Raw genomic sequence first — 19066 nt, 5'->3', positions numbered from 1 at the left:
CAATGCGCTCCGTGTACGAGCAGCGCTTTATCTTCAAGATGTGTTCATAAGTGCAATGCGCTCTGTGTACCAGTAACGCTTTATCCTCAGGGTATGCTTGGAAGTGCTCAATGTGTTAGGTAGACGTGTAGCGCGTTCTCCTTACGTTAGGCCCAGGAGTGCCTAATCCTTGATGTAAACGAGCAGCGCTTCAACCTCAAGTTATGCTCAGGGGTGCCTCAGGTTCAAAGTATACGAGAAGTGCTTCATTACCCAAGTTAGGTTCATGTGCATTTGTTTCCTTGTAGAAACCAGTAGCGCCGTGTATGCAGGCCCCGGCCCGCAGCACTGGTGAAGCCCGTGCTAAAGATCTGCAGGGATTGCTGAGGTAACCGTAATGAAATGCGGTAATGCAAATGTTAATGTATACAAGTTGAGATCCATTGCCATCTAAGAAACTGTGCGTGCTCCTTTGATTAGATAAATCTGATTAATTTGCATTCACCTTATTGTGTGGCGTCCCTTATTGTGTGCGTTTACTGCTTCAGAGGATGTGTGTGTTGTATGGTCGCTTAACACATAGGCCTTTGGGTGCCCAGCAGCTCGAGTCACGTTACCCCCTTAAGGCTTGGTGACCCCACATCTTACATTGTTGGCGAGCGGTGGGATATTAGGACCTGTGACCATACAGCACCCTTCCGTGAAGCGGAGGGCGCCACAATTAAATGCCTGTTGTTTTAAAAGCTCTACAACCATTAATAGCTGCATTTCTTGATTCCACTGTCCAGGCTGAGGGTGTGAAAGAATCCTGGTTAGCTTGCAACTGTCACCCGTATCCTAGGAATTTCTTCCTTAGTATCTAGGTCCCCACCTGTCACGATGGAATTCCGGTTAGCTGACCTCGAGGGGTACACTGTAAAGCAACTGAGAGAGTTCGGGCAGGGGATGGTTGTGCCTGGGGTGCGGAAGGCCAAAGGACCGGAACTCCGTACCGTCATTAGGGCATGGGTAGAGGCCCACCCAGAGGGAGAGAGGATGAGGGACAGGAGGCGCCAGATGCACCTCAGGAGGAGAGCGCCCAAGAAGTACTAGTCATACTCAATGTGGATATGTCTGAAAATGGGCCCCCAGGGAGACGTTCTGGAGCCAGTAGTAGGACAGGGTCTAGGAGGAGCGCGTCTCCAGAGGAGTACGAGGACAGGAGGGAGGAGAGGCAGTTAAAGTGGGAGCTGGCGAAATTGGAACATGAGAGAGAGAGGGAAAGGGAAAACAAGAGATGAGCAATGGAGGAAAAGAAGCTGGCGCACGAGCTTCAGCTGAAGGAGCTGGAGCTGCGCGCCCTCCAATTAAATGCGTCCAATAAGGACAATGGTGGCAGCGTACCTAAAGAGTCTCATGAGTCAAAATTTTATCTACCCAAGGAAGTCATTGCCAACTACACAGTGGGGGACGATATTGCCAAATGGTTGGAGGCATACGAGGTAGCCTTGACTGCCCATGGGGTACCCAAGAGCAATTGGGGAGGTGGCCTATATCGCTATATACCTCCCAATGTCAGGGACACCCTGTTATATTTGGCCAAGGCAGATCAGGTCAGGTATGCCCCCATGAAGGAGGCCTTACTTAAGAAATTTGATCTCAACCCCGAGAGGTATAGGCAGAAGTTCCGTGGCAGCCATAAGCTGTCCACACAGACTTGGGTGGATTTTTTTGACTATGCCCGCAAGGCACTAGATGGTTGGGTGCGTGTCAGCGAGGTGCAGGACTACCAAGGGTTGTACAATCTTTTTTTAAGGGAGCACCTCTTGGATAAGTGCTTTCCGGAGCTGCGCCAACATCTGGTGGACCGCAAGTTGATGGATCCCTGTGAGCTTGCGGAGGAGGCAGATATGTGGGTGAGCACCCGAGTGTCTCACAAGGGCCCCGGGGGAGATGGCTCGAAAGGCGGACAGGGTTTCCCTCAGAAGAAAGAGGGGGGAGATAAAAAGGTGGAGTTCTCTAAAGGCCCCCAAAATAAGTTTGGGAAGGGAGTAGGAACCCCACCCCCGTCCAATTCCACAAGACCCACTTACCCTGACAGGAGTCAGCAGCCAAGGATTGTGCGGTGCTACGAATGTGGGGAGATTGGACACTACAAGGGAGATCCCAAGTGTCGCAAGCGACCCCCAGCCCCAACGGGCGGGAAAAGCCCCGGGGTAAGTAGTATAGCGCTTGGGGAGGAGCTGCCCTTAGATAGGGAAGGGGAGTGGACAGGCCTGACCCTGGTTTCACTCGTGGATAGAGAGGTGGTCCCCGTAGTGTCCCTGCCCCCGAACACTGCTAAATATCAGCAGAGGGTGAGAGTTAACGGGGAGGAGGTGGAGGCTCTGAGGGACACAGGTGCCAGCATGACCACCGTAGTGAGGCGGCTGGTGTCCCCAGACCATGTAGTACCCGAGGAGTTCCATCCGGCCGTATTGGCTGACGGCAGTGTGAGTCACTATCCAGTGGCTCGGGTTCCATTTGAGTGGGGAGGAGTCAACGGCCTACTGAGAGTTGCGGTGAGCCCTGCCTTGCCTGTGGGGTGCTTGCTAGTGAACGACCTGGAGCACACCAAGTGGAGAGATGTTGAGTTTCGAGCTCACACCGAGATGCTGGGATTACCAGGTTGGACTTGCGTAGTCACGCGGTCCATGGCTGCCCGGCATGGAACTCACCCCGGGTTGGAGCCTGGAATCATGGCCCAACCCCACGCCAAAAGTGGAAAGAAGAAGGTGGTAGAGGACATGCCCCGTGAGATGGATGGGGAGGCCGCAGAGGTGCCCCCGGAGTCCACGGAGGTGGATGTCGTTCCCGTGGAGGACTTGCCGACCCTTGCTGACTGGCATGTGGAAGGAGGGCCTACCCGGGAGGAATTTTGTCAGGCACAAAGGGCATGCCCCACGCTTGAAGGCATGCGGCGACAGGCCGAAGCCCAAGTGGCCAGTCAGGAGATGGGAGTATATCATGTGTATTGGGAGGATGGTCTCCTATACAGTGAGCCCAGGGTGCCGGTACATGGATCTTCGAGGGCCATAGTGGTCCCCCAATGTTACCGGGCCTTCCTGCTGGAGTTAGCGCACGAGATACCCTTAGCCGGACATCTGGGTCAAGACAAAACCTTTGCACGGTTGGTCCCACATTTTTATTGGCCCAGGATGAGAATTGCCTCAGACACCTTTTGTAAGACCTGTAAGTCTTGCCAGGCTAATGGCAAGACTGGGACTAAATTGAAGGTCCCTTTGGAACCGCTCCCGGTGGTCGGGACCCCTTTTGAGAGGGTTGGTATCGATATTGTTGGGCCATTGGACCCTTACGACCGCAGCGGGACTCCGGTTCATCCTGGTTTTGGTGGACCACGCCACTCGGTACCCAGAGGCTATTCCTCCAAGGACCATCACTGCACCGGTGGTGGCGAGGGCACTGTTGGGGATTTTTACCCGAGTGGGATTCCTCAAGGTCGTGGTGTCGGACAGGGGCACGAATTTTATGTCGGCCTACATGCAGGCCATGTGGAAGGAGTGTGGGGTGACCTACTGGTTCTCCACTCCTTACCAGCCCCAGACTAACGGACTTGTAGAGCGCTTCAATAAGACGTTGAAGGGAATGATCCGAAGCCTGCCAGAGGGCTTGAGGTGTAAATGGGACGTCCTCCTCCCCTGCTTGTTGTTCTCCTATCGGGAGGTCCCGCAGAAGGGAGTCCGGTTCAGCCCGTTTGAGTTGCTCTATGGCCATTCCGTTAGGGGGCCCCTCAGCTTGGTTAAGGAGGGGTGGGAGAAGACTTCGCAGAAGCTTCCCCGCGACATTGTCAGCTACATGCTGGCGTTCCGCAGCCAGATGGCCAAGCTGTGGAAGGCGGCCTCAGAGAACCTAGAAGCTAGCCAGACCGTTATGAAGGAGTGGTATGACCGCAATGCTCGGACGGTCGAGTTGGACGTTGGAAAGAAGGTGTGGGTCATGGAACCTGGGGAGCTTTGTGCCCTCCAGGACCGGTGGACTGGCCCGTACAACATTGTGGAGCGACGAGGCCAGACCACCTACATTGTGGATTTAAAGACCCCCCGTCAGCCCCTCAGGGTGCTCCACGTCAACCGCCTGAAGCCGCACCATGAGCGATCAGAGCTTGCTCTCCTTATGGTGACGGATGGGAGTGAAGAGGAAGAGAGTGAAGCTCTTCCTGACCTTCTAGCGGTATAGGAGAAGGATGGTTCGGTGGAAGGTGTAGTCCTCTCCCCATCCTTGACCCCAGAGCAACAGGGGGACCGTCGCCATGTCCTGGGACAGTACGCCTCGTTGTTCTCCCTCACGCCTGGAATCACTCATCTATGTACCCATGATGTGGACACAGGGGACAGCCCCCCGGTGAAGAACAAGTCTTACCGGCTCTCTGACCGAGTGAAGGATAGCATCCAGCGTGAGGTGGCCAAGATGCTGGAGCTGGGGGTGATAGAACCTTCCAGCAGCCCGTGGGCTAGTCCGGTGGTATTGGTGCCGAAAGCGGCCCCACCGGGTACCACACCAGAACTTCGGTTTTGTGTGGACTATAGGGGGTTGAACTCTGTCACGAAGACAGATGCTCACCCCATCCCACGTGCAGACGAGCTGGTGGACCGGCTGGGAGCAGCCCGGTACCTCAGCACCATTGATCTGACATCCGGATATTGGCAGATTGCCATGGCCGATGGAGTAAGGGAGAAGACAGCGTTCTCCACCCCCGAGGGCCACTACCAGTTCCGAGTGATGCCCTTTGGGCTCAAAAATGCTCCGGCCACATTCCAGCGGTTAGTGAATCAGGTACTATCTTGTCTGGAGTCCTTCTCAGCGGCCTACCTGGATGACATAGCTGTCTTCAGTAGCACCTGGGAGGACCATCTGCAACACCTCCAGGAGGTATTGCAAGCGCTTAAGTGAGCTGGCCTAACAGTTAAAGCCAGCAAGTGCCAGATTGGACAGGGATCTGTCGTGTACCTGGGACACCTGGTGGGCGGAGGTAAGGTGCAACCCCTCCAGGCCAAAATAGAGGCCATCTTGGCTTGGGAGCCCCCCAAGACCCAAACAGAGGTCCGAGCTTTCCTCGGCCTCACTGGGTATTACCGCCGGTTCGTCAAGGGATATGGTACCATCGTAACCCCCTTGACGGAATTGACCTCGAAGAAGCAACCTCGCAAGGTCATATGGACAGCTGCTTGCCAAGAAGCCTTTGACACGCTGAAACATGCGATGTGTACCGCTCCAGTACTAGCAACACCAGATTTCAGCAAGGAATTCATTGTGCAGACAGACGCCTCAGAGCACGGCATAGGTGCGGTGCTCTCGCAACTCAACACTGAGGGCCAAGATCAACCAGTGGCCTTCATATCTCGAAGACTCCTCCCTCGGGAACGGCGATGGAGCACCATTGAGAGAGAAGCCTTCGCGGTGGTCTGGGCTCTGAAGAAGTTGAGGCCATATCTCTTTGGAACTCACTTCCTCAGTCAGACCGACCACCGCCCCCTTCGCTGGCTCATGCAGATGAGAGGCGAAAACCCCAAGTTGTTGAGGTGGTCCATTTCCCAACAGGGGATGGATTTTCGGGTGGAACATCGGCCCGGAGTTGATCACGCCAATGCTGACGGTCTCTCCCGGTTTTTCCGCCTTAGTGATGAGAACTCCCTAGAGGTTGGGTAGCTCTCCCCTCTTTCGGCTGGGGGGACGCGTGTTAGACCTGTCAGCCCTAGGGTGGTCTCCCCTTCTATTTTTGATCGTGCCTCATTTTTTCCACCCTCATTTTTATGTTGGACTAGGTCTCCGGGCGCTTTTTCATTGCCAATCAGTGTTAAGGTGCAGGTGCTCCCTTCTCCCAAGATGACTGCCACAGACCCCTGCTACTGCAGAGTGGTCTTTATTAGTAGCACCCTAGCTGCCAGGAGCTGGCTGGGACCCCACAGCAATGTTGCGACACCAGCCCACCTTTTTGTCCCATAGGTAGAGTGGGGAAGCTCCTGGAATGTGCTGGAACCTTCTAGAAGGGAGGTGTGGTTTTTACTTTTGCCGCCTTGGCTAGAGGTCACCTGACCTAGGGCTACTTAAGTGAGGGAGGGAACTTTTTCTAGTTAGTTGGCCAGTTGGGGTAATGCAGAGCTGGAGAATCCACGCAGGAGTTTTAGGCGGTAGGGCCTAGCCAGGGATTTATGCCTCTGAGAGTGACAGGGCTTAGGTGCTGCCTCTTAGGTGAGTGAGGGATCCTGTAAAACCCACTGATCTTGCCCAGCGGTAGGAGGACCCAGGGAACCTCTGCCCAGCCTGACTAGGAAGGACCTGGTCACCAACTCATTCCCTACCCCCAAGGAACAGAACCCCCAAGGGCGCCAGAGTCATCTGCGCCGCCAGAGCTGAATATTGAAACTTCATGACAAAAGCTGAATACTGGAACTTCATGCCAAAAAGCTGAATACTAAAACTGACTGATTGCCTGACTGCTGGGGATCAACCAGGTACTAACGCTGTGTCCCCTGCGCTCCCAAACCTGGCCTGGGATCCCCCGCGTTGATCTACCGGCGAACACGGAGCTGGCAGAGCTCCCGCTTAACTTGTGACCCCCCCTGGTGCTAGGACCAGCAGCGTGATCACCGCCGCGGCACGGAGGCCTCAGGGACGTGTCAGCGCCGAGTCGGGGCCCGCGGAGAAGCCCGGGGCCCCGTCGCTCCCGTCACAGCGTTGGGAGGAGGAGTGAGTGGCCGTGACGTGTCCCGCGCCATTGCGCGCATCAACCGAAGGGCCCGGAGCGGAGACGAATGACGAGGTAGAGGTAACCCCCGGGGGCTGGGAGGTAGCGTGGCCGTGTGAAGGCCTGGGACTCGCCCCGCCCTGCTCCCCGGAAGGCTTGGGAAGGCCCCGGTGCACCCCCTGCCGAGTGGGAGCGACACCGCACATAGAGACTTTGACTTTCCCCCCTCCGTGGGATTTCCCTCCGTCCCTCCGGACTTTGAATTCCCCCTCCGTGGGATTACCCTTGCCTGGGGACTGCCGCCTGCTTGACTCACAAGTGCTCAATGCGTTCTATGTCCGAGTAGCGCTTATCCTCAGGTTGTGCTCACAAGTGCTCAATGCGTTCTATGTCTGAGTAGCGCTTATCCTCAGGTTGTGCTCACAAGTGCTCAATGCGGCCTATGTACGAGCAGCGCTCTATCTTCACGTTGTGTTCTTAAGTGCCATGCGCTCTGTGTACGAGCAGCGCTCTATCTTCACGTTGTGTTCTTAAGTGCAATGTGCTCCGTGTATGAGCGGCGCTTTATCTTCAAGGTGTGTTCATAAGTGCAATGCCCTCCATATACGAGCAGCGCTTTATCTTCAAGGTGTGTTCATACGTGCAATGCGCTCTGTGTACCAGTAACGCTTTATCCTCAGGGTATGCTTGGAAGTGCTCAATGTGTTAGGTAGACGTGTAGCGGGTTCTCCTTACGTTAGGCCCAGGAGTGCCTAATCCTTGATGTAAACGAGCAGCGCTTCAACCTCAAGTTATGCTCAGGGGTGCCTCAGGTTCAAAGTATACGAGAAGTGCTTCATTACCCAAGTTAGGTTCATGTGCATTTGTTTCCTTGTAGAAACCAGTAGTGCCGTGTATGCAGGCCCCTGCCCGCAGCACTGGTGAAGCCTGTGCTAAAGATCTGCAGGGATTGCTGAGGTAACCGTAATGAAATGCGGTAATGCAAATGTTAATGTATACAAGTTGAGATCCATTGCCATCTAAGAAACTGTGCGTGCTCCTTTGATTAGATAAATCTGATTAATTTGCATTCACCTTATTGTGTGCGTTTACTGCTTCAGAGGATGTGTGTGTTGTATGGTCGCTTAACACATAGGCCTTTGGGTGCCCAGCCGCTCGAGTCACGTTACCCCCTTAATTCTTGGTGACCCCACATCTTACACAGACAAACAGCAAACTAAACTGTCCTTCGACTCTCAGCGGTCGACCGGTCCGACTGGTACACACTCTGACACGGAGCTGGAGCAGCCGCAACCACAGCTTTCCTCCTTGGAGGCCTCCCTGCAGGATATCCAGCAGAGCTTGCAAGCCATCAATAGTAAGACAGATGGACTATCCATGCGGATGGACAACATGCAGGCCACTTAGGATAAACAGGGGGAGCGACTCACAATGGCTGCGCAGCTAATATCAGCGGTGGAAGATGAATCGCATGCCACGTTGGGTCAATGCCGAGAAATGGAGAAGCTTGTGGAGGTTATCAGAGCTAAATCAAAAGACCTGGAGGCTCACTCTCGGAGGTGCAATCTACGAATAACTGGGGTTCCCGAGAGTACGAACAAAGGCCGCCTCGAGGACTATGTGGAGGTAATGCTAAAATAACTTTTTGGAGCTGAGAACCTCTCGCAGGTGCTTATTATGGAGTGCGCGTATCGCTCGTTGGCGCCCAGGCCTCCTCCGGGAGCTCTACCATACCCTATTGTTGCAAAGATCCTAAACTATAGAGACGGTGACTCGGTCCTTCGGATGGCACGGGAGAAGCAGACCATGTGTTATCAGGGCAACGTGGTGTCTTATTTCCCTGACTTCACTATCGCAGTGCAAACGGCTCGCAGGGAGTACACGGAGGTGAAGAGGAGACTATGTGCTCTGGAGATACCATATGCAATGCTGTACCCTGCCCGGCTGAAGGTCACGGTGGATGGCAAGGTAAAAGTGTTCCAGTCTCAAGGGAGCTCAGGATTTCGTAAAACAGATTTTGTAGCAATGGAAAGGATCCAAGAACGACATCTCCGAGACGCTCAGCAAGATCTGACACAGAAGACTAGAGAGCGGCCTTTGCCCCATGTCTCCCTGCATCCTTTTCTTGGGGGCTGTTTTGCACGGGGAAAGCTGAGGGCGCATACTGAGAATCCGAACAGTAGTTGTTTGAGACCTCGACTATACCGCAGGGCAGAACATGTGTAGGGGATGGTATTGCATATGACCAGTGTATCTCTAGAACTTTAATATACGCTGTGGTGGAGAATTCTGCATTAGAGTTCAAAATTCTCGCTGGCAAGTAAATATTAAGGGGGGCTATCACTGCTACTGGGTAGAAACAGTTTTAATGTTACTACATACATGTGCACGGTGGGTTCATGGTTCTCCTGCCTGACACCGCCTGCTTGCAGGTGGGGAAGGGCTCCTGGATGTCCACCATGTGGGTATTACCCAAGTTGGTTATTTGTTTGTTACGAATGTTGCTGGGGACATGTGTTTGGCGTGATAGGGATGCTGAAGTGGGTGGGGCTGTGGGTGGTTGGTTTATCTGGTTTTACAGTGTGGCGCAATAGATATACCAGGAACAGCTGTTTTGGTAGTGCATGGCAAGCACGACAGTCCACGTGCAACATCACTGCTCCACAACAACTGGGGATGACAGATAATGACATTCGTCTGATGACTTGGAACGTCAGGGGACTGAATAATCCCCCAAAAATTCGACAGGTGTTTGCCTGTCTGGACAGACAACATGTCCAGTTGCTGTTGTTACAGGAGACGCACTTGACACGGGTGGGGGAGAATTGGGTAGGAGGCAGGTGGGCCATGGTAAAAGCGGCCGCTTCCTATCCTAGCTATGATAGGGGGCTGATGATCTTGGTTAAAAAAGGAACGCCATTCAAGTTACTGTCGATGGATTTGGACCATCTAGGGTGATTTACCCTGGTGCGGGGGAACTTGGCGGGTACCGTTCTCATGATTATAAACACCTATGGCCCCAGTGACTTTTTTCATGGCCTCAAAACTACATTATTCCAAAAGCAATCTGATCTAGTGATATGGGGGGGTGACATGAATACATACCTCGATCTGGACGTTACCAGAAGCGCAGACACATCCTGGCAGGGGAAACGTTCAAGCAAAGTAATACATGACATTATGCATACATTCCACATGAGGGATATTTGGAGAGATAGACATCCAGGTGTGAGGGAAGGCACATATACATCAGCAGTACACAAATCATGGTCCCGACTGGGTTATTGGATCCTCTCAGGGGCTCATGTCAGGGTTCTGTGGCCCTTGTGTTGGTATTGCAATGCCCACTGTGCCATCTTGCTTGTTTCTTACACTTTCTGGACTTTCCCCTGATTTCTGTTTATCTGTGAGTCCACTGGAGGCATCATCATGACTTATCTCTCAAATATCAGTTTTTAATATGCCTACATCACTTCATCTCACTTCAGATCACACACCTCATGTTACTGTCTCGCTCACTGTCTCTGTCTCTCACTTTACCTCTGCTGCATAATGTCCTTCTCAGGCCTCTTCCTTCAGCAGTGTCACTTGATCCACCCCAGAGAGACACTATCAAGAATGTGTACTTACTCTTGCCTAGGACCTAATTTGAGCCAGTGGTTCCTGGTGCTCAGCACTGGCATTTAATTGTCCGCACCTATGACAGGCTGCCACATGGTGGCGCTGTTTGTCTAAGTCAGAGATGAGAAGAACAGTTATTTATTAATTCAGTATACATTATAAATGACTGCCAAGCCATTCTGATAGCTCTGGGGCCTGGAATAGTCTGTCTGGTCACACGTGTAGGAGTGCGATGGTTAGTAGCGTGTTGGTGCTGTCACTCGCAGGGGCAACGGGTGGTGCAAGCTGCAGTGGCCCTATGACGAGTCCCCTGACACGGATTGTCTTTGCATGTTATGAACTGCTCCTGCGTGTGCCCTCATGACCCCAGATCATCATCCCTGCAACTCTCAGCACTCGGAACACTTAATACGAATAATCACCATCATCATCACTGACCACAGCGCCCCCTTCAGGAGCCTCCACAACACTTCACAGCAAACCTCTCTGACACATCATCATCATCACTGACCACGACGCCCCCTTCAGGAGCCTCCACAGCTCTTCACAGCAAACCTCTCTGACTCATCATCATCATCATCATCACTGAGCACGGCGCCCCCTTCAGGAGCCTCCACAACACTTCACAGCAAACCTCTCTGACTCATCATCATCATCACTGACCACGGCGCCCCCTTCAGGAGCCTTCCACAGCTCTTCACTGCAAACCTCTCTGATGCATCATCACTGACCACGGTGCCCCCTTCAGGAGCCTTCCACAGCTCTTCACTGCAAACCTCTCTGATGCATCATCACTGACCACGGCGCCCCCTTCAGGAGCCTTCCACAGCTCTTCACAGGAAACCTCTCTGATGCATCATCACTGACCACGGCGCCCCCTTCAGGAGCCTCCACAACAATTCACAGCAAACCTCTCTGACACATCATCATCATAATCACTGACCACGACGCCCCCTTCAGGAGCCTTCCACAGCTCTTCACAGCAAACCTCTCTGACACATCATCATCACCATCACTGACCACGGCGCCCCCTTCAGGAGCCTCCACAACACTTCACAGCAAACCTCTCTGACTCATCATCATCATCATCATCACTGACCACAGCGCCCCCTTCAGGAGCCTCCACAGCTCCTGACAGCAAACCTCTCTGACTCATCATCATCATCATCATCACTGACCACAGCGCCCCCTTCAGGAGCCTTCCACAGCTCTTCATAGTGAACCTCTCTGACTCATCATCATCATCTGACCACGGCGCCCCCTTCAGGAGCCTTCCACAGCTCTTCACAGCAAACCTCTCTGACTCATCATCATCACTGACCACGGCGCCCCCTTCAGGAGCCTTCCACAGCTCTTCACAGCAAACCTCTCTGACTCATCATCATCATCACTGACCACGGCGCCCCCTTCAGGAGCCTTCCACAGCTCTTCACAGCAAACCTCTCTGACTCATCATCATCACTGACCACGGCGCCCCCTTCAGGAGCCTTCCACAGCTCTTCACAGCAAACCTCTCTGACTCATCATCATCTTCATCATCACTGACCACGGCACCCCCTTCAGGAGCCTCCACAACACTTCACAGCAAACCTCTCTGACTCATCATCATCACTGACCACAGCGCCCCCTTCAGGAGCCTTCCACAGCTCTTCACAGCAAACCTCTCTGACACATCATCATCATAATCACTGACCACGACGCCCCCTTCAGGAGCCTTCCACAGCTCTTCACAGCAAACCTCTCTGACACATCATCATCACCATCACTGACCACGGCGCCCCCTTCAGGAGCCTCCACAACACTTCACAGCAAACCTCTCTGACTCATCATCATCACTGACCACAGCGCCCCCTTCAGGAGCCTCCACAGCTCCTGACAGCAAACCTCTCTGACTCATCATCATCATCATCATCACTGACCACAGCGCCCCCTTCAGGAGCCTTCCACAGCTCTTCATAGTGAACCTCTCTGACTCATCATCATCATCTGACCACGGCGCCCCCTTCAGGAGCCTTCCACAGCTCTTCACAGCAAACCTCTCTGACTCATCATCATCACTGACCACGGCGCCCCCTTCAGGAGCCTTCCACAGCTCTTCACAGCAAACCTCTCTGACTCATCATCATCATCACTGACCACGGCGCCCCCTTCAGGAGCCTTCCACAGCTCTTCACAGCAAACCTCTCTGACTCATCATCATCACTGACCACGGCGCCCCCTTCAGGAGCCTTCCACAGCTCTTCACAGCAAACCTCTCTGACTCATCATCATCTTCATCATCACTGACCACGGCACCCCCTTCAGGAGCCTCCACAACACTTCACAGCAAACCTCTCTGACTCATCATCATCACTGACCACAGCGCCCCCTTCAGGAGCCTTCCACAGCTCTTCACAGCAAACCTCTCTGACACATCATCATCATAATCACTGACCACGACGCCCCCTTCAGGAGCCTTCCACAGCTCTTCACAGCAAACCTCTCTGACACATCATCATCACCATCACTGACCACGGCGCCCCCTTCAGGAGCCTCCACAACACTTCACAGCAAACCTCTCTGACTCATCATCATCACTGACCACAGCGCCCCCTTCAGGAGCCTCCACAGCTCCTGACAGCAAACCTCTCTGACTCATCATCATCATCATCATCACTGACCACAGCGCCCCCTTCAGGAGCCTTCCACAGCTCTTCATAGTGAACCTCTCTGACTCATCATCATCATCTGACCACGGCGCCCCCTTCAGGAGCCTTCCACAGCTCTTCACAGCAAACCTCTCTGACTCATCATCATCACTGACCACGGCGCCCCCTTCAGGAGCCTTCCACAGCTCTTCACAGCAAACCTCTCTGACTCATCATCATCATCACTGACCACGGCGCCCCCTTCAGGAGCCTTCCACAGCTCTTCACAGCAAACCTCTCTGACTCATCATCATCATCATCACTGACCACGGCGCCCCCTTCAGGAGCCTTCCACAGCTCTTCACAGCGAACCTCACTGACACATCATCGTCATCGTCATCATCGTCATCACCACTGACCACGACGCCCCCTGCAGGAGCCTTCCGCAACTGTCACCCCTCGGGACACTTAATACTAATCATCATCTTCATCATCCAGGTGAATGCACATATGAAACAATGTTTAAGACAAAACTTTGAATCAGACATTACTGCTGCGGCCGACGACCACCTCCTCACTGCAATTCTGTGGTTACAATGTAGAGTCAGGAGCCTCTATTTCTTTTCATTTGGAGTTTTTCTAATAAAATCTAAGGCAGAGAGGCCCTTTCACATGTCATGGGGTTCTTAGGGTGTCTGAAAGTCAACTCCACACTTCTTACCCAGACGGTAGAGCACGATGTTTATGAATGTGTTGACTACAATCATGACTCCCAGGGTTATCGCCTGCTTCCTTAAACGAGGGATCTCATCGCCACCTGGAGAAGAAATCACAGAATCCTGTGTTTAATTTTACATATCATATCAAAGGATGGCTCGTAATATCCTCAGTTAGTGTGAGAAGTTACTCCCATGAATGTTAGTGTGCATAAGGTCCGTTCACTGAGTCTCAGTGGGTACCAAGACTGGTCCCTGAGTTTCAGTGTTTGCCAAGACTGGTCACTGAGTCTCATTGTGTGACAAGACTGGTCACTGAGTCTCCGTGTGTGCCAAGGCTGGTCACTGAGTCTCAGTATGTGCCAAGACTGGTCACTGAGTCTCAGTGTTTGCCAAGTCTGGTCACTGAGTCTCAGTGTGTGACAAGACTGGTCAACGAGTCTCGGTTTGTACCAAGACTAGTCACTGAGTCTCAGTGTCTGCCAAGATGGGTCACTGAGTCTCAGTGAGTACCAAGACTTTTCACTGAGTTTCAGTGTGGATAGTCTGATCACTGACTCTCAGTGTGAGTCTAGACTGATCACTGACTCTCAGTGTGTGTCAAGATGGTAAGTGGCTCTACTTATTTGCCAAGATCAACCAGTGGCTCTCAGGATATGCCAAGATTAAACAATGAATCTGAGTGTGCACCAAGACTGATCAGTGTGCATTGGCTCCAGGCAAAAAATCTGTGAGGAAAGGAGAGTGACCCTTAGTGTATGTGCCAAGGCTGGAAGTAAGTCTCAGTTTGATGCAAGACATGTCAGGGACTCTGTGTGGCTCCGGAGACTGTCTAGAGACCCTCAGTGTGTGCCACATCTGGACTGAAACTTACTGTATGTATCAAGTCTGTATTGTGCCGCACTGCATGATCCTTATCCAGCTGCCACTTACAACGTATAAAAGGCTGGACTGTGGCTCTCTCTATGTACCATGTGTTGACGGTTGCTTATTGTGCGTGCAAAAGCTGAAATGTCTGTCAATGTGTGTAAAATGTTACCATGGAGACTCAATTCGTGTCAAGGCTGACCAGAGAGATTTGGTGTTTTTCAAAGCTGGACAATCTGTGCTGGTGTGCATGTCTGTCCCTAGGTAAAAATAAGATAGAGAAGGGAGTAAATAAGGACCCAATCAGTGCTTATTTTCCAGAGACTTGTCCAGCTGGACAGTGGTCATACGTTTTTACTGATATAATAGTTTGAAAAACAATTTACAAAGGAATTCTCAAAGTTGGACACAAGCCTGTATACCGTACAGTTAATAGAGGAGAAAATATTTACAAAAGACAAGGTTCAGGCAAGGAAATGTTTGTGGCAATTGACAAGAAATAGAAAATGGAATTAACAAACATTACATAGAGCACCCTTATTTATATAACATAATGTCGTTAGGAACATATAGGGTGTGTACAAATGTCAACGACGTTTCGATCCTCACATGTAATATTGGGATCATCATCAGGACAACATAAATAAGGCCTGTACAATTTAAACCTGAATAACTAAATGAAGGAAGGGAAAAGAGAGGAGAAAAAAGAGTAATTATAAAATGAGAAGGAAAATTAATAAAAAACGGTCTGACTAAGCACACTGTGACTTTCCTTGTGTGAAGAATTAATTATCGCCGTCGTGAAGCAAGAGTGAAGGTGAAAGGGAATGACCTCTACTAGAGGGTGGAGTGAGACTATGACATAATACAAGGAATAGGATGTTCCAATATTGCCGTTGAACTAGAAAAACAATAGAAGGAGGGACAATGCGAAGATATGCATGCCCGTTATTGTTGCATGCAAAGTATTATAGAGAATTAAAACGGCCAAAACCGGAGAGTGAGACTGAAACGGTGGTCCGGCGAATAATAAGACATTGCAGGTGAATTTAATCTGTAATGTACCGTTGTCGATATTTAGCGTGACGAAAAGTGAAGGTGGAGCAGTGAGCCGACGAATAATGAGTAATTAAAACGTCGTGAGCAGGGGAACGAGGTAGTAACAGCATGAGACTAACCAGCAGCGGGAGTATGGGGGGAAGGTCCGGGGGCCGTGTTGCGAGTCCGAGGGCCGAGGGCTAGTCGAGCAACCTTGCCGACTCCAATTACTTTAAATGATTTGCAGCCCTCAGCCCCATTCTGGTGAGTTTTACCGCCCTTCGGCAATGCTGCCCCTCGTTAACTCCCTGGGTCCTTCACTCCCACTCCAAATTATTCACTTTGCCTCCACAGCACTTCGTCACTGAATCCAACATTCTAAAACGCCAGCGGATGCCTTCGCCCCACATTGTTGCCTTGGCGCCACTCCGCCCTTGGACCCGCAACACGGCACCCGGACCTTCCCCCCATACTCCCGCTGCTGGTTAGTCTCATGCTGTTACTGCCTCGTTCCCCTGCTCACAACGTTTTAATTACTCATTATTCGTCGGCTCACTGCTCCCCCTTCACTTTTCGTCACGCTAAATTGTGACAACGGTACATTACAGATTAAATTCACCTGCAATGTCTTATTATTCGCCGGACCACCGTTTCACTCTCACTCTCCGGTTTTCGCCGTTTTAATTCTCTATAATACTTTGCATGCAACAATAACGGGCATGCATATCTTCGCATTGTCCCTCCTTCTATTGTTTTTCTAGTTCAAGGGCAATATTGGAACATCCTATTCCTTGTATTATGTCATAGTCTCACTCCACCCTCTAGTAGAGGTCATTCCCTTTCACCTTCACTCTTGCTTCACGACGGCGATAATTAATTCTTCCCACAAGCAAAGTCACAGTGTGCTTAGTCAGACCGTTTTTTATTAATTTTCCTTCTCATTTTATAATTACTCTTTTTTCTCCTCTCTTTTCCCTTCCTTCATTTAGTTATTCAGGTTTAAATTGTACAGGCCTTATTTATGTTGTCCTGATGATGATCCCAATATTACGTGTGAGGATCGAAACGTCGTCGACATTTGTACACACCCTATATGTTCCTAACGACATTATGTTATATACATAAGGGTGCTCTATGTAATGTTTGTTAATTCCATTTTCTATTTCTTGTCAATTGCTACAAACATGTTCTTGCCTGAACCTTGTCTTTTGTAAATATTTTCTCCTCTATTAACTGTACGGTACACAGGCTTGTGTCCAACTTTGAGAATTCCTTTGTAAATTGTTTTTCAAACTATTATATCAGTAAAAACTTATGACCACTGTCCAGCTGGACAAGTCTCTGGAAAATAAGCACTGATTGGGTCCTTATTTACTCCCTTCTCTATCTTATTTTTACCTAGGGACCTTTGTTGTTTATAATTACATGATTCCCATGATCCCTGGTCGACCTTATATGGGTGCTCTTGTTGTCAATTATATATGGTGTGCATGTCTGGGCACCAATGCTGAGTATTGCCTCTCAGTGTGTGCCAATGCTGGCCATCGCCTCTCAGTGTGTGCCAATGCTAGGCATCGCCTCTCAGTGTGTACCAATGCTGGGCATCGTCACTCAGTTTATGCCAGTGTACACCATGCCCTCTCAGTGTGCGTTAATGCTGACCCTCACTTCTCAGTATATTCCAGTGTCCACCTTAGCCTCTCAGTTTATGCCAGTGCTTTCCATAGCCTCTCAGTGTGTGCCAGTGTTCACCATGCCCTCTCAGTGTGCATCAATGCTGGCCATTTCCTCTGTGAGTGCCAGTGTACACCATAGGCTCTCATAGTGTGTCAGTGCTGGCCATTGCCTCTCAGTGTGTGCCAATGCTGGCCATCGCCTCTCAGTGTGTGCCAATGCTGGCCATCGCCTCTCAGTGTGTGCCAATGCTGGCCATCGCCTCTGTGTGTACCAATGCTGGGCATCGTCACTCAGTTTATGCCAGTGTACACCATGCCCTCACAGTGTGCGTTAATGGTGACAATCGCTTCTCAGTATATTCCAGTGTCCACCTTAGCCTCTCAGTTTATGCCAGTGCTTTCCATCGCCTCTCAGTGTGCGTTAATGCTGACCATCGACACTCAGTATATTCCAGTTACCATCGTAGCCTCTCAGTTTATGCCAGTGTACACCATGCCCTCTCAGTGTGCGTTAATGCTGACCATCACCTCTCAGTTTATGCCAGTGCTTTCCATCGCCTCTCAGTGTGCGTTAATGCTGACCATCGACACTCAGTATATTCCAGTTACCATCGTAGCCTCTCAGTTTATGCCAGTGTACACCATGCCCTCTCAGTGTGCGTTAATGCTGACCATCACCTCTCAGTTTATGCCAGTGCTTTCCATCGCCTCTCAGTGTGCGTTAATGCTGACCATCGACACTCAGTATATTCCAGTTACCATCGTAGCCTCTCAGTTTATGCCAGTGTACACCATGCCCTCTCAGTGTGCGTTAATGCTGACCATCACCTCTCAGTTTATGCCAGTGCTTTCCATAGCCTCTCAGTGTGTGTCAGTGTTCACCATGCCCTCATAGTGTGCATCAATGCTGGCCATTTCCTCTGTGAGTGCCAGTGTCCGCCATAGGCTCTCATAGTGTGTCAGTGCTGGCCATTGCCTCTTAGTGTGTGTCAGTGTGCACCAATGCTGACTATTCCCTCTCAGTGAGTGCCATTGCTGACCACTGATTGTCAGTGTGTGCCAAGAATGAGTCGCTGTCTCATTGTGCATCAAGACTAGTGACTGATTGTCAGTGGATGTGCATTAAAATATCAAATATAGAAATATTGACCTGCACAAAATGTAAACTATCGACATACAGATTGCATGTGTGTTGCGGAGCTCAGCACGGGTCCTAATGATTGGGGTCCTTCTGAGTTTGTTTCAGTTCAGGACTTCACACTGGAAGGGTCTGCTTCCAGAACAAATCCTCTATACAGCACAAACTCACCTCTGCAGCATAGTGCAAATCTGTGCATCGTGCAAGGCAGCCTAATGAGAGCACCAGAGAAGGATACGACAACAACAGCAGGTCAGTCTTAGCAGATACAACTCTGCACAGTTTTAATCCTTCTCACCTGTGCAACATAGCAGTAAATGTGACTGCTGCATTGTGTGTGCTGCGATTAGGTGTGATTTCTACATTTGCCCTGCACAGACCGTGTACAGACTATAATTCATTTACTCCAGACAAACTGCATCAAGCACACTACTAGATAAAAGAGGAAGGTCTTCGGCTCCCCTATCCAGACTGTATAACACTAACCATTGCCTTCAGATGATGTTTAATCCCCTCCGTCCTAGGAGAATGCATCAGAATTACCTGTAGAAGAGATCTGATTCCTTCTCTGATTCCTTCTCGGAGCCCTCCTCGATGACATCGGAGCCTTCACTGATGATCAGGATACTCAGAGGAGCAGGATGCAGTGAGAGGTACTCAGGTATGAGTGCGTCTCTTGA

General features: G+C 51.0%; 1 pseudogene across 1 annotated transcript in view; it reads right to left on the bottom strand.

Annotated features, from left to right (window-relative positions):
* The window catches only part of LOC146813571 (E3 ubiquitin-protein ligase TRIM39-like), a 187983-nt pseudogene that overhangs the window by 168872 nt on the left and 45 nt on the right, over positions 1-19066 (bottom strand). Inside the window, exons 1-2 of the transcript XR_014966996.1 lie at positions 18930-19066; positions 13673-13768 (exon numbers count right to left, since the gene is read on the bottom strand). The exon at positions 18930-19066 is cut by the window's right edge and continues 45 nt beyond it. The product of XR_014966996.1 is annotated as an E3 ubiquitin-protein ligase TRIM39-like (transcript). The remainder of the gene's footprint in view (positions 1-13672; positions 13769-18929) is intronic.

Source organism: Triturus cristatus, chromosome 7 (assembly GCF_964204655.1).
Source record: "Triturus cristatus chromosome 7, aTriCri1.1, whole genome shotgun sequence".
NCBI classification, from domain to species: Eukaryota; Metazoa; Chordata; class Amphibia; order Caudata; family Salamandridae; genus Triturus; species Triturus cristatus.
Note: the sequence above shows the minus strand (reverse complement) of the source record. Positions and strands in the feature narration are given on the sequence as shown.